Below are 14,356 nucleotides of genomic sequence, written 5' to 3'. Positions count from 1 at the left end.
GTTTCTGTCTGTCACTGGAATGACTTGGACATCATGTCAGTGCTAAGGCCCTTGGACTTTTAAGACGGTACCGTGACTAGGCTCAATTTTAGGCTCAAAGTTCAATTGAGAATTGACTGAGATCCCAGGATTGAGGACTGCTACTACTCACTACAGATAACAACCGAAAATTACCATCACTCCGTAGATTACATTAAAATCCAGTACTTTAAGGGTAGACTCACACCTCACCCCCGAAACTCTGAATTCTATTCTCTTTTGTTGGCCAATCAATGGAAGACACTGGAAACAAAAACAATTGTACCTAGCGAGGAATGTGCTGACACTGAGCAGCAGTGGCATGTTGTCCAGGTGCAGCCGGCAGCGAGTGCCAAGCCTTTTTAGCATCAAATGTTCACCTGCGCTGCGTCGGAACACAAAGTGACTAAGTCACGTCGGTATGCGCCAAAACCATGCTAGAAAACAACTCTTTGCAGGAGGCGCAGTTCTCACACTGATTGTCATCTTCTAGCTCCTCCTCTCTCTCGTCTGACAATGAGCCAGGAGTTCCTTTCTCCCTTTGGTTTGCCGCTCCATTTGCACCCTGGCCCTCCCGCAGACACTCACCACCTGGTAACCCGGATACCCTCTGTTTACTGCTAAGTTTGCACACGTCGTAACCAAGACGCGTCTCACACGCACGAACGAATATCACACACAAATATGTCTGAGGCGATGCTGAGTCACGAGGCCTGCAGGGTTCTTTTGGACAAAAGGCAAACCAGCCTGAAATATGTAAAGACAGAGGTATAATTTTCATCTACAACTTCAAAACAAAAACATGTTTAAGCTGGTAAATATGGAGCACATTTAGTACATCAGAAAGGTAATTTTATTTATTAGAGGATGCCTTATAAGTCTGGATATACTAATGTAATGTAATTTCTAACTGATTATCTACATCTTCAATTAGCTCTTTTGGCTACGCTATAGTTGTGTCCACTCAACATAACTTGGTTATTTTTGCGCTTATTATTCTTCAATTCCTACTGTCACCTTTGGTTGCGATTGTCTAACTGTCTTATATAAAATAGACATTAGCTTTTACATTAGCTTCTATGTCAAAACAAACATGTTACCACATGCTAAGTGAGGCTAACTGAACTTTTTTCATATATTGGAGATATATACTGTATATATATATATAACGCTGCTGTTGTGTAATCATTTTTCTTTTACCTAATTCATTCACAGTAGGCCTAAAAAAATGGCAGCATTTATCTACGTTGCACATCGTAGCCCACACAAGTTGCCTGAATTGAATCAGTGTTGCACATATTAAGGTCAAGGAAACCTAGATGGGGCTGACGGGGAGTGAATAAGCATCTTTGAAGCGCCACCACAGAAACCCTTAGATAATAGAACAGTCTGAACAGACACTTTCTCTATGAGAAGTCAGCCCACACTGTCAACCTATACTACAGTTGCATAATCTTCAGGTCGACTTGAAAGAAGCGCTTGACACCTGTGGCGTGCAAACCTGCTGACAGCCTATCACAGAGAGGCACTTGTTCTGTCCTCGCTCTGTTACCGCCGCTTTCAGAGGATCACGTTTCTTTAAACTCCCGTCACTCACTCTACGAACCAGGCCAGTATGTCCTAAACGCCAACAGTCGCGGCCAAATGTGCATTATTGCCTCAACAAATATTTCTATCACACCTGTCAAAGAGGAAGAGTCGTCTGTCTTCATTTTTGACGTACCTGTTGGGGTGAGTCATTGTTGGTTTAAGAAAAAGAAAGGAGAATTTTGCCCTGCAATAACATACTTCCACCTAGTATCCAGGTAACATGTTTGCTATGATTGTTTTTTCTTTTTTATTTCCTCCTGCCTCATCATCACACTCAGGAGAGTCATTAGCATCTCGACAGACAAGTTTTACAACATGAATGTCCGGAAAAGGTCTGACATCTCAGATTAGCCAGGCTTGAGTTTCTGTTTCTCTGCAAAACACCTGCCCCTATCACAGTGACATTACAGTTCCTAACGTCCTAGGCCCAGATCAAGTCTCAGACATCTAACAAAAACATAAATCAGTGTTTGAAAGTGATGATGAAATTGTTTTAGAAAAAAAAAAAACCTCCGACAGAAGAATTTGAAATATCTCTGAAATATGTTTAAAAACACACCAGCACCCCAGCACACGTGTACTGTTGGTAGAAACCGGAACAAACCAACACACTTCACAAAGAAAGACCATCACTCACCAGCAGGGACTGAGTTGTTGACCTTGGTTTAAGGATGGAGTTTTTTAACGCAGGACTACTGGTGCGAATCCCAGCTCTGGTAGGACTGTCACGTTCAGTACATAAAAACTACTCCCTGCTCCATGGGAGCATTTACACAGTGTAGGTGTTTATCACCTATCCCTTAGCATAATAGCAAATAATCCAAAGTAAGCTATAAAATGACTAAATGCTAATCATTAGATTGTATTACGTTAAAATGACATTGGCCGGTGTTGAATTTAATTAAAAAACTCAATTACTCCACCCTGATGAAATAAACGGCCCTGGAATTTACACACAATACCCATGAATCACTCTCTGAATTACGCCCTTTAATCACAATGTTCTGAATGTCCTGTTTAAACAGACAAGTTATAACAGTTTTCAAAAAAGGGGTCACTGGGGGGCGATAAGGGAACCTTAGAAAATTTGAGGGATTTGCCAAAAATATAGTATTATTATTTTTTATAACCACGTTAACTGCTGTATTATTGGATTCTTAAGTTTCCGATGATACCTCATGTGACAACCGCAACTTTAGCATGACGATGACATAATCTTTAAATACCTGGCAGTTTGCACCTGTTAGCAAAGCTGCTCTGCTCTTCAAACTAGCGTGCAGCTAGCTACTGCAAAATGGACAGGTTTTTTTTGACAAGACATAGACTGAAGGAGCAGATTATACTGAACATGTTTCTTAATAATTTTGGTACGCTAAACAAATGAATAGTGAATAAAAGTAAGAAAATAAATTCTAAAAGTTGATATTTCTTTACATATTTTGTAGCATTTAAACCAATGTTTTGACTATTAATTAACACTACGTTGCGCTGTAAATTAGCAGAGACCTTTTTTTTTTCCATTACATTCCCCAGGCACAATCTGGTCCTTATCAACTCTGGACATCATTTCCTGCACATTAAATGACCATGATCCAGGGCCAAGTCTCCTACGTGTTGGACTGGATGGACAGCAGAGCTATGCGCTTATCAAACTTGACTGTGGATTTTTGGTCATTAAAGTCAAAGTCAGTCCCTGAACTAACGCTGTCATCAAACTAAATAGTGGTAAAGTTAAAGGTCAAGGCGCAATGGGACAGAGACAGGCCGAGTTCGCAGGGACATGCAGGAGAATTTATCTGATGTCTTTCTACCAGACAGGGTTGGATTTGTTTTTTTTTTCCCTTGCAGATATGACGTGACAGAGCAAAAGTCAAAAGCAGACGCTGGGAAACGTGCTGCACCGCATGACCCACTTTGCTCGGCCATGCTCAAGTGGCCCACTCAGCTGAATTGAGGGCAAATATTTCTGCTGACAGTTTATTATACTCAGTCATCATTAAATATACAGTTTCTGGCCTATAATTTTGTCTCAGCGAGCCCACTTCTGTCAAGGCAAAGTATTAAGTAGCAGAGAGGCTCAAGCACATGATTATTAGTTGATGATAATGCAAGACATTTTTTCCGTGACTTTGTCGACCCGAAAAAAAAAAAATCAGTTAAACTCTGGGAGTGACAGGCATAGCAGTTTCAAGATGGGCATGTGGGGAATTCCACAGAACCGCAGCCTAATATGGGCATGAAAGTGAGCTGATGAGCCAGTTTGATTCGCAGCAACATTCCAGCTACTGGTGGTTTCTATTCATTAAGCTGCCGAGAACTCACCTGCACATTCCTTACAGGCCTGTTTTTGTCTCGTGCCAGGGTGACAGGATCATCACTGCTGAATACAGCTGTCTGTGAGAGAAAAAAAAAAAGAAAATATTTGGTTCAGTAACCCCTAGTGTACATACAGTAGCCCAGATGCTAAAAAGAATCACAGCGAAAACAAGAGTTATCTCCTGTGTTATCAGCACAAGTGCTAGGCATCTGGAAACAAGTAGTTTTGATTAGATAATGTTTTTGTTTGGCCCTGCCAGTTTGGTCACATAGTAATGACTCAGCTTATAATCAGAACGACAAAGTATTATTTTTTAGCCATCCAGTGTCACCATTTTTTAAATTTTTATTTCTGATTTATTTTCCAATTGACCTCACGTAGGGAGACTGTAGACTTGCATATCTGGGCAGTAAAAAAACCTCTGATCTGGCATTGACAGCATGACTATAATTAAATACAAAGGACATACACATACACTTGGGTTCGAAATTGCGTCAGGAAATCGCTCATCACCAACATGGTCACAGTCAACTGCTGCATCTAAAACTGAGCCAACAAATACCAAAACAAATCCATACATCACTTTGTGCAATAACACTGTTTTGTTCATTGGGTCGGAGGTCATCTGAAAAGGACTTTGAAAGAGGAAAATACATTCCTCTTTAGTGGAACACTCCATGTTTTCACTGATTATGGGAGAGCCTGCATGCTGGGGATTAAGCTAACTGTTAAAATTGCCAGCATATTTGATAATACATGAGGATGAAGAGTAGAATACAGGACGACTGCAAATATGTCATCAGCTTTCTCATGTCTTTGTGGTGGTTTAACAGGGATGTGGACAGAGAGTCGTCCGGGCCAGCCCTGTATCAGCAGGGGGATTCCTCAGGATCCAGCATCTGGGTGCCGCATTCTTGTCGAGCCTATACATTATCATCACAAACATGCCGAAGACACAACAGTTGAGCAGCGACAGTCGTTTTACTGTCTCCCGGCAAGGGTGAGGGGTGTGAGAACCACGTTCACTGAGCTCAGAGTTATGTTCAGAGAGGCGATCGTTGCATTGAATACCAAATACCCCGATCCCACAGAGGCGATGGGTCCGCTCTCCAGCAGACACTTCACTCAATGGACAAGCAGCAGAGACAATAAAGCAATTCAGTGTCTGCTAACACAAGAGGCCCTGTCTGTGATGAACGCAGGTCCATGAATCTAACTGTGTTGGTCCTAAAATTTGGACCAAATGAGGGGATTTTGTGGTTAAAAAAAGAAATCCAAACAATACAAACAAACTATCCTATTTAGATTCCCAAACAAATTACTAGAACTAACAGAGGTTGTTCAGTCAAAGCTAAATAGATGGTGTAAACCATGGGTTTTTATTTGTGGGCTTCAGGGTTTGGATTTGGGATGAGGGCCTGTCCAGGGCACTTGTCTCATCAAAGTGGTGACACGCCCCTCAGTGTGGCCACAGACATTAGCGCGGAGGGCGGTTAAGTTAGAATTTGAATTGCTGCCATTGGTGTTTTATGTTCCTATTCAGCGTGAGGAAGGAACCGTGGCCCATTAAGAGCTGAACGCTCTCCAACTGTTCTTAAATATTATTTAAAGGCCAATTCATTTTCCATTATCTCAAGTCTGCTGGTATTGTGCACCTCACTGTCTTGTTAAATGGGTGTAAACACTTTCCTTCCTGCACAGATTCATTTTTAGGGGATTGTTCAGCATGTCTGAGTAATGATCGCTGGCTCTGGGACGCTTTATTCATTTTATCATGTGACCTGCCGGGTGGTGGGGAGGGCGTTGATAAAGAAAGCATTTTTCAACACAGAGGCCTGAAGGAACACATGAATAACTGGCTGACAGCACCAGCTATAAGTCATAGCTGGGATCGCTACGCCGATAGAAACACTGTCACACTCACTTCAGGTTTAGGTGTCTCTCTGGGAGGTCTGGTAAGGTCAAAGGGGTAAAGGAAGTGGAAGGCAAATGAAAATTATGGCCGCCACATTAGTTGATGGGGCGTTCCGGCTGCATCAATTAGAGCAGTCGGAGAAAAAACATAGAACACAGTAGTCCAATATTTGAGTCGACTTTCTTTTTTTTTTTTAAACAGCCGTTATTAGCTTGAAGTTCAAAATAAAGCACAGTAAAACAGTGTTCCTGGAGTTCCATTAAATGTCCTATTTCCTAGAGTTGAATTCCCAGTGGTTTCATTGACCTCTGTTTCCACAGGGAGGCCAAATATTCCTGACATAAACACAGGAAATATAATGTCATGGGTAAAGAGTGATACAGTGCATTAGTTCTCTCCAGAGGTTCAACCATTCACATCTACGACATTTGACACCGGTGTCCTGACTCATAAATCCCACTGAATTAAACACTAACGGCAGAACGCTGTCAGAACAAAATCTTTATATAAATAAAGTAAAAAAGGAAACAATACATGATTTTAACAGATAGTGGGGGTCAATTAAATTTCCCTTTTTATTCACTGCTATGAATTTAGAAATAGATATAGTTGAGTTGCATTACAATAAATGACACTGACCTGTGATTTATTTGGTTTAAGAACTAACACAACAATAAATTCCCACTTTTTATTTCATTTTTGAAAGGCAATGATTTCCTTACTCGTATATTACGATTCAACTGTCTTATGTTGTTTTTATGTTTTATCAACATAGTGATACATATTGCTTTAAATCTTCTTACCAAAAAGGGACCAAAGGTTAATAAATACATTTTCCCACAGTGGGAAACCATTGCAAACATTATCTTGTGGTAAAACACCATTATTAGCTTCCGAGCTAATATTCAAATGACCAGGCTAAAGTGATCTACCTACATTGAATATATATACTGTATATATATATATATATATTTATACACCTATGTCTGGTAGATTGGGAAATACAACTCATCAGATCTGGTTTTTAAACTCAACATGGTGGTGAGTATGAGTGTGGCTCAAAGCTGCTGCCCGGTTACCACGGCTATGTGAACAAACAGAGACAACTGAAGCATCAGGTTCCAGCAGTTAACCATTATTAGCAGGCTGACCTTTGACCCCTGCCATGCCTCACAAGACATATGGTCCTGTCTACCTGCTGCTACTGGAATCAGTGGGCTGTGGTGTACATGCATCAGTAAGTTTGGTTTTTTTTGTTTTTGTTTGAGTTAACGTTGTGGATTGTGAACTGAAAGGAGAACTTTACTGATCCAACACTGGAGTAACTGTTGTGTCTGCAACTTCAGACCACCTAAAGAAGATTTCACCATCATGTTGCAAAGTGGTGCAACAGACGCAGCATTAAAAAATAACTGCACAGGTTTCAGAAGTAACTCAGGTAAGGCTATGACCAGGGCAGGATTAGTTTAGCTGAGAGTCTCAGAGGAGACCAGGTTTATTAAAAGAAATTAAGGATTTTCTTTTTTTTATAACAAGTCAGTCCCAACAAATGGCTTTTTCTTGGCGTTCTCATGTGAGTTCATTATTTGTTTATGTGTCTAAACTCTGAGTTTGTAGTTTCCTGTTTTGACACCTTTTTCCCACAGACTGGCACGATTAACGCCAGCCAGTTTCACAATACCTCCCCGCCTCTCCAACCCTGCGCACTTCTCCTGTCCACTTGCCAATTAAAATTCATTTTTCCGTTTCTTTCCTGAGTCAGACATTCCAGACAGATTTCGCTGCTTCCCCATTTCCCCTGGTTCCTTCTCCAGTCTTTCTTCCACCCACTGGAATGTCTTTTTTTTTTTTTACTCCCCTTCACATTTTAGCATATCTATTCTTTGAAATTGTGCTGACAAATTCAAGCTTTATCTCACCATCTCAGAATGTGGTGAAAAGCCTTTTAATCTTGAGTTGCCGGGAAATAATCTTCATTAAGGTCAAACAACTGTTTTTTTTTACGACTTTTTATTTTACCATGTCCAACTGAGACAACAGACATTTGTTTTGGCAGCCAACTGCAAAGATAAGCTCCTGATGGATGGTGATGACTGTGCTGGAAAAGTTTTTTTACATGGTACCAAGTTTTTTTTTACCCAGTCTGATGTGATCAGAATCATGGACGTTCAGGTATGAAGCCTACAGACTGAGGTGAGACAGGATTAATGTGACTGTTGTCAGATTAATCAGACAATGGAGCGACAAAGGACAGCGGAGACAGGAGCAACAGCTGAGAAAAGAAATCCCTTTCAGTTTCTAAAGTTGGTCTGTCTGTGCCGTGTGACGGCCCATGGTTAAGCCTGGCTGCATCTGTTGATGCCCACACCCTTCCAACATTTAGGGCGGTGTATTACACAAATATGCAGCTATTCCAGCCAATCTAAACTGCCTTTGTTAAGCTGTTAGAGCCGGTGAGACAATTTCAACAACCCTTTGTGAAGGCTTTTTTGTAATGATCACGTTTTTGGCAAATAAATATATATGAAAAAACATGTACTAAGCTCATTTAACTGCATCTTATTAAAACATCTTAGATCAATTCAGTATCAATAAACAAGACAAAAAGAACCAGTGTATTCAACCTTGGGGGATCACCTGGGATACAAAGGGGTCACCTGAAATGTCAACTAATAATTATTCTTCAAGTTTAAATAAATTTCAGCATATCAAAATATCTGAGGTGGGGTATCTTGATTGACAGCTGTCACTTTGTGTGCTAATTAGGCTACTCTGTATTTGCAACACACTATAACAGACATGATCAAAAACTAAAGAGTCTGTGGGGGTCGCTAGAAATTTGCGTTGCCAAAATGGGGTCGCAAGCCAAAGTTTTGGACCCACTAAAAGAAATCCTGGGCTATCCTCAATTAATCATGATTAATTGTGTCAGTCAGCTGCAGACTGACTCACCGCCCTGCACTTATTGCGGTTGGTCTGACGCAGGCTAGACGTCTGACCTAAACTTGAAGCCCCACAAATGCATGCTGGGCATTGAGATGGTATTTTGAGCCTGAGGTGCTTTGTTGAAATAAAAACTCTTTTCCACAGTTCTGTAGTAAATTTTATACTATATATAACAATAGTGGTGTCAGGCGGTTTTTGGGCACATCTGTTGATGCCTGCAGCCCCAGTTTTGTTTTTCTTTCCCTGTGACTTACACAAGCCTTTCAGATTGTTTTTGTGTTTTCACCCCGCAGGAAATAACCATAATTGCTGCCTTCACGTGAAGGGAACGTCTACCAGACATGTGCACAACTTTGGTCATAACTTCTATACTGGCGGGGTTTCGTTGCCAGAAAGTGAAGCAGGATGTGGCAGAATGTCTCTTCTGCTGCATTTACCTGAGCACGGCTTTCATCTTCTCTTCCTGCGCCGCTTCTTCTGCACCGTCCCAGTGTGAGCTGTAAAAAAACAGGGTTCAAAGTCTGTAACTGTTGTTAATTACACAGTTAGTTACATCGTAAAGAACGTACGAGTTTACAATGTAATCACAAAATATATTATACTGTTTTGTTAACATTACCAACTAAATTAAAAAGGTTGAATTTTTAAAAATTTTAATAACATCCTATTTTTTAATTAATGTCACATTATATTTCAAAATAGGAAAATGTGTATGGATTCTGGAAAACACTAAACACTAAACACACAAATTCATACTTGGGGGCAGAAAGAAAGAGATGCACACACACTTGAGCTTCCAACTGCAATCAGTGGCGCTGAATTTTAAATTCCCACAGCACCACTCTGTTTTTCCTCCATTTCTCTGATGCTGCATTTATCCTGAGCATCATGTCAGTTTTTCCCTAAGTTGGTTTTCTGGTTAGGAAAGATGAACCAAAACCAGCTGCTCAAATGTCATTAACATTCATTCAGAAATGCGCACGCACTGGGGCCAAGAGGAGCTGAAAAATGTGTCCACTTGCTCACATGGAGTTTCATAAGCAGGCGATATTATTACTTCTAGATTTTTTACGTATCTGAACACAACTGTATTTGTTGTGCTGTGCCAAGGCAAAAATAAAAAACAACATTGTACGACTGTCGTTGTATACAAGGGAGGAATCTTAGTTTTTACATCTCACCCTGCTATGGCAAGTTTGCTGTTAGCAAGTTAGCCTATAATGACTACATTTTAGGAGTGAATCATCGCTCAGGGCCATTAAAAAAAAAAAAAAGTTAATTATTGTCCCTAACTGTTTATTCAGAGCAACTGAGTTGAACTTTTTCTAAATTCTCTGGGCGTCTACACCTCATCCTGATCACAGTCAAGATGTTTATCCCTTCTCTTTGGTCGTGGACGTGGCAGAGATTCCAGCAGGGGGACGAAGCATCGGGGCTAATAAAGCCAAAGACGTGGGTGGTGAGTTAAGCATTTAAATCAACCCCAGCAATGGGGTGTTTTACGAGGTGCAAGACCTCTGCTGCTCTATTCAGACGCTTCTCTCTGAGGTCACAGCAAACAGATTAGAGATCACGCCAGTGTGTGACCTAAGTCTGCAGCCACTGCACCGTTGCCTCAGTGATTTATAGACTTAATGAAAACGTGACATCACGTATTAAATTAGCCTTCCGTTAGCCTCCCTTAACCCCATAAGTGGTAGCACGCACGCTATCGACCCAGGCAAATTAGCATTTGCCACTGGTAGAGTCAGAAAGCTTTTCGGCCTTTGCATCACTTGCTTGTTAATTACAAATTGCACAACACATGAAAGAACCGTGATGTTCAAAAGCCCTGAATAAGCAGCCAGAGAAGACAGGGAATACTTATAGACTCAGGTGAGGTTAGCAGGGCAGCCTCACCGAGTCAGAACCCAGTCATTACAAAGAATCATCTTTCTGCGTAAATAATAGTTAAGAGAACGGATACCGTAAACACGGAATTGACATAGCCAGCAATGGGATTTAGTGTTTGGTCATTCAGTAGTTGTAGTCTTGTTAACAAAGTAGGTTTCCAAAGAGAGATTTTTGGATTTAAATTCTCACAAAAAATCTTTCTCACATAAAAAAAAAAAAGAAGAAGGCTAGATATCAGAAAAATATCAAAAAAATATTTGACTGTTTTTTTTAATTTTTTTTAACCACTTGTGATGTCATCAGCACTTTAGAAAATCATGTTCACTCAAGCTTCTTCAATGCCTCTTTAAAAAGCGTGGCTATTTATTTTAATTTAGCTTTTAGGCTAACCCTTAGAATCTCTCAGAGCTGAGGCAGCAATGTTTGATATTAATGTAGTAATGTTTAATTAGAGTGTCATTTGGTGTCTGATTCATTCATTTATTATAGAGAATAAATATAATATAGAGATATTTAGCTTTCAGCCGTAAGACTTTAGCTTTTCTGCCACAGAACAACTCAAATTTAATTTACTACCACAGTTTGCGGCCGACCACAGCAGTTAATAGCCTGTTTATTCACGTTGTGTGGAACAAGGAAGTAGGCAAGACCCAAATGTGGCACCCGAGAGACAATTATCAGTTGTAGAAAGTTTATTTTACAAAAGCCCAAGCCAAATTACCTCCAGTAATTCCAACAACACGAGGGAAAACGAGGTAGGCAGGAACCAGGGTGAAACGCGGTGAGGCGCAAGAACGAGCAGCACACAGGAAGGACTCCGCAGGCAGCGCAACACGCGAGAACACGTGCAGTGAACATGCCCCAAAACAAACACATGCCATGAACAATATACATCCTACAGCTACCAAATAAAGACAGACTGAAGGGGATAGGTAGGGCACCAGGTGACTGTAATGAGAGCATGTAATAATGTAATAAGAGCTTTTCAGACTTAATATCACTGATCACTGAGGAAAGTGGACATGTGGAAGTGAGGAAATCTGTCCGAAAGACATTAATAATTTGAGGAAAATCAGTAAGACTCGTAATTCTAATCCTATCACGTGCATTCTAATGATTCTATTGCATAACAAACTGCGATGGGATAATTAGAATGCATGTGATAGGATTATAATGACAAGTATCATAGAATGAACACCTGGACTTGGATGTTTGCACATCATTAAATCTGTCCCCAATTAAAGAAGGCTGCCTCATCAGTGAGAAATCTGCTGGTGTCTACTTGGTAGCTCGGTGTTAAAGACATAGGGTGGGAGCGGGAGCTTGCAGTCATTGGAAATATAAAAGGAAAAGCCTGGGATGTTATCACAGTTGCAGATCTAAACATTAGAGCATTGACCTCAACAGCCTCATAAAAGGAGCAGCAGCAAACATTTAACAGCACAGTGTGACAGGAGGAAAACACTTACATAATGAAAACCCTCCTCCCCTCTTTTTCTGTACCCTCCCGTGGGCAACGTAAACAAGAAAAAGGGAGAAAGGACATCTTTGAGGCTACATACAAGAGACTGTCTGTCTCCGGTACATTTACCTCTGGGACCCATAAGAGTCGAAACGTGTGCTTACCCAGAACCTGCACTGGTCACTTTTTCAGCAGTGATTAACTCATCTGCATCCTTTCAGTCACTCACCTAATTGATTTGTTTGAGAAGCATTTACTGAAGCAGAATTGTAACTTAAGAATGAACCCAGTTTGGAAAAAACAACAGTTGGTCCATTCCCAAAAAACGCATCAAAGAACTTAAATATAAAGTCTGGTAACAAACACTGTCAGCACTACAAATATGTACAAAATGTACAAAAGAGTACAAAAAATACTTTTGAGCCATAATGAAGGGCAGTACTAGTGGATGTACTGTATTGCTTAAGAACTCCCAAATAGATTTAAGGTCATCAATTAGTATTTAGTCTTTGCTACATTTAGTAGTGTTATTAAATGCTAGTAAGGTAGATAATACCCACATACATTTCTAAGTTTATAAAAATATATTTTTTACCAAGGATTAGTTAAAAGCTAAAACTCTGGAGTCGTGTGTTTTGACCTAGTTATGACAGGGCCTATTTGTTCTCGAGGCTCTGAAAACTTCATGTTCTCCAGGTTATGGTTGGACTTCTCATGTTTACGTTAGCTACACTGTAAGCTGGCAGGCTAATAAGCTAGTGTGTGTGTTTTCATTAAGTCTCTGGGGGCCTGACTAGCGCTCACTCACTAATGTAGCCCCTGTGAACTCTGACCCTGGCTTTAATGGCAGGGCTGGCATGAGAAGATGGTCAAGACCAGCTCACTTAGACTTAAGTTAACAATTCAAGGAGGCGTAACAGGTTATGTAAGCTTGTTTCTGGACACTGATGACTCAGTAGGGTCTCAGGAATGTCCACTCTAAAAGGACCTCTTTTACATCAGTTGCTGTTTGCAGCAACAAAATTGGCTTTGGTGTGAGGACACGGGACAAATCCTGCTCTGTGTGACAGACAACAACTATGTGGGACATGTGAGCAAGCACTGGCAACGTGCTCAGCCATGAGACATAATACTAGTATAGAGAGAGGTGTCATGCTGTCTCCCGTAGTGTGTGAACAAACACACACATCGTCTTTTGGAAGAAAGAATAATCGATCACTATGATGTCCTATTTTTAACAAGTTTGCTTTATAAGGAAGCTAACTTTTGCCTTAATATTTTCAGAATAACCGTAGCTGTCTAAATATCTAAATATATTTTAAGGTTTTCATTTTTTTCTTTATTTAGCTTTTAGCCATCCAGTAGCTCTGTGTTAAATTGTTTAGTGTTGGAGAGAATTTATTCTTAGCTTCAGGTTGTTTCTGAACTTACTATTAGCCAAAGTTGTCACATGTTTCAGGTCGTTTTGCTCCGCTAACTTTCACATATCTTCAGGTCTTATCCTTTAAGTGTTACATTCAGGATGTTTCGGCTAATTGTTTGTGGTTTTGCTACTTAGTACTGTTAGTTTATGTTTTCCCTTCCTGAAGCGGTTGACTGTTGATTTTGTGTTTCAGCATTCATGATGACTTCTGGGTCACATTTAAATAATTTGAATGTCTCATGCTCAAAAAGCAGTAGTAGAGGGTAAGAAACCAACAGTTCCTATATAGTCTGGGAATCGCTCTCGGCCGGGGATGTTATCATATGTATGGTGGTGTGTGTTTTTGTACGTGTGTGGCTTTGTGTTTGTTAGTGTCTCGGGGTTATGAGGACTGACCTGTTTGCTCTGAGGTCAGCGCAGGTCTTGTTGTCTCACCAGCCTCAAAGTACACAGCATCAACAAGTTCCAAAAGCTTTGGTGACACAGTCCCATGGCGTCCATGTCCTCATCTTTCTGTACATAAAGTTGTATCTAGAGAGAGATAAGAAAACTGTGACACACGCTCACTAGCAACAACTGAGTGATTCATTGAATTTTTTTAATAGCAGCACGATTAAGTTAACAAACCATTTCACAGATTAAAAAAAAAACAAAAAAACGAAACCTAACAGAAGGCCTGAGGGCAGATTCACATTTGTGACTGAGCACTGTGTGGGAGAAAAATAAATCAAGTCTCACCTGTAGTGCCTGAGCCAAGCCCAGAACAGGCAGCCGTACAGAGCAAATTGACAG

General features: G+C 40.5%; 1 protein-coding gene across 1 annotated transcript in view; it reads right to left on the bottom strand.

Annotated features, from left to right (window-relative positions):
• The window catches only part of hsd17b1 (hydroxysteroid (17-beta) dehydrogenase 1), a 21,237-nt gene extending 7,036 nt beyond the window's left edge, over positions 1 to 14,201 (bottom strand). Inside the window, exons 1-3 of the mRNA XM_025064770.1 lie at positions 13,961 to 14,201; positions 9,224 to 9,283; positions 3,931 to 4,002 (exon numbers count right to left, since the gene is read on the bottom strand). The gene's annotated coding sequence lies outside the window, so the exon portion shown is untranslated. The remainder of the gene's footprint in view (positions 1 to 3,930; positions 4,003 to 9,223; positions 9,284 to 13,960) is intronic.
• Between the last annotated feature and the right edge of the window lie 155 nt (positions 14,202 to 14,356).

The sequence above is a fragment of the Cynoglossus semilaevis genome, chromosome 17, assembly GCF_000523025.1.
Source record: "Cynoglossus semilaevis isolate Cse_v1.0 chromosome 17, Cse_v1.0, whole genome shotgun sequence".
Taxonomy (NCBI): domain Eukaryota; kingdom Metazoa; phylum Chordata; class Actinopteri; order Pleuronectiformes; family Cynoglossidae; genus Cynoglossus; species Cynoglossus semilaevis.
This window is presented reverse-complemented; position numbering and strand designations above follow the sequence as displayed.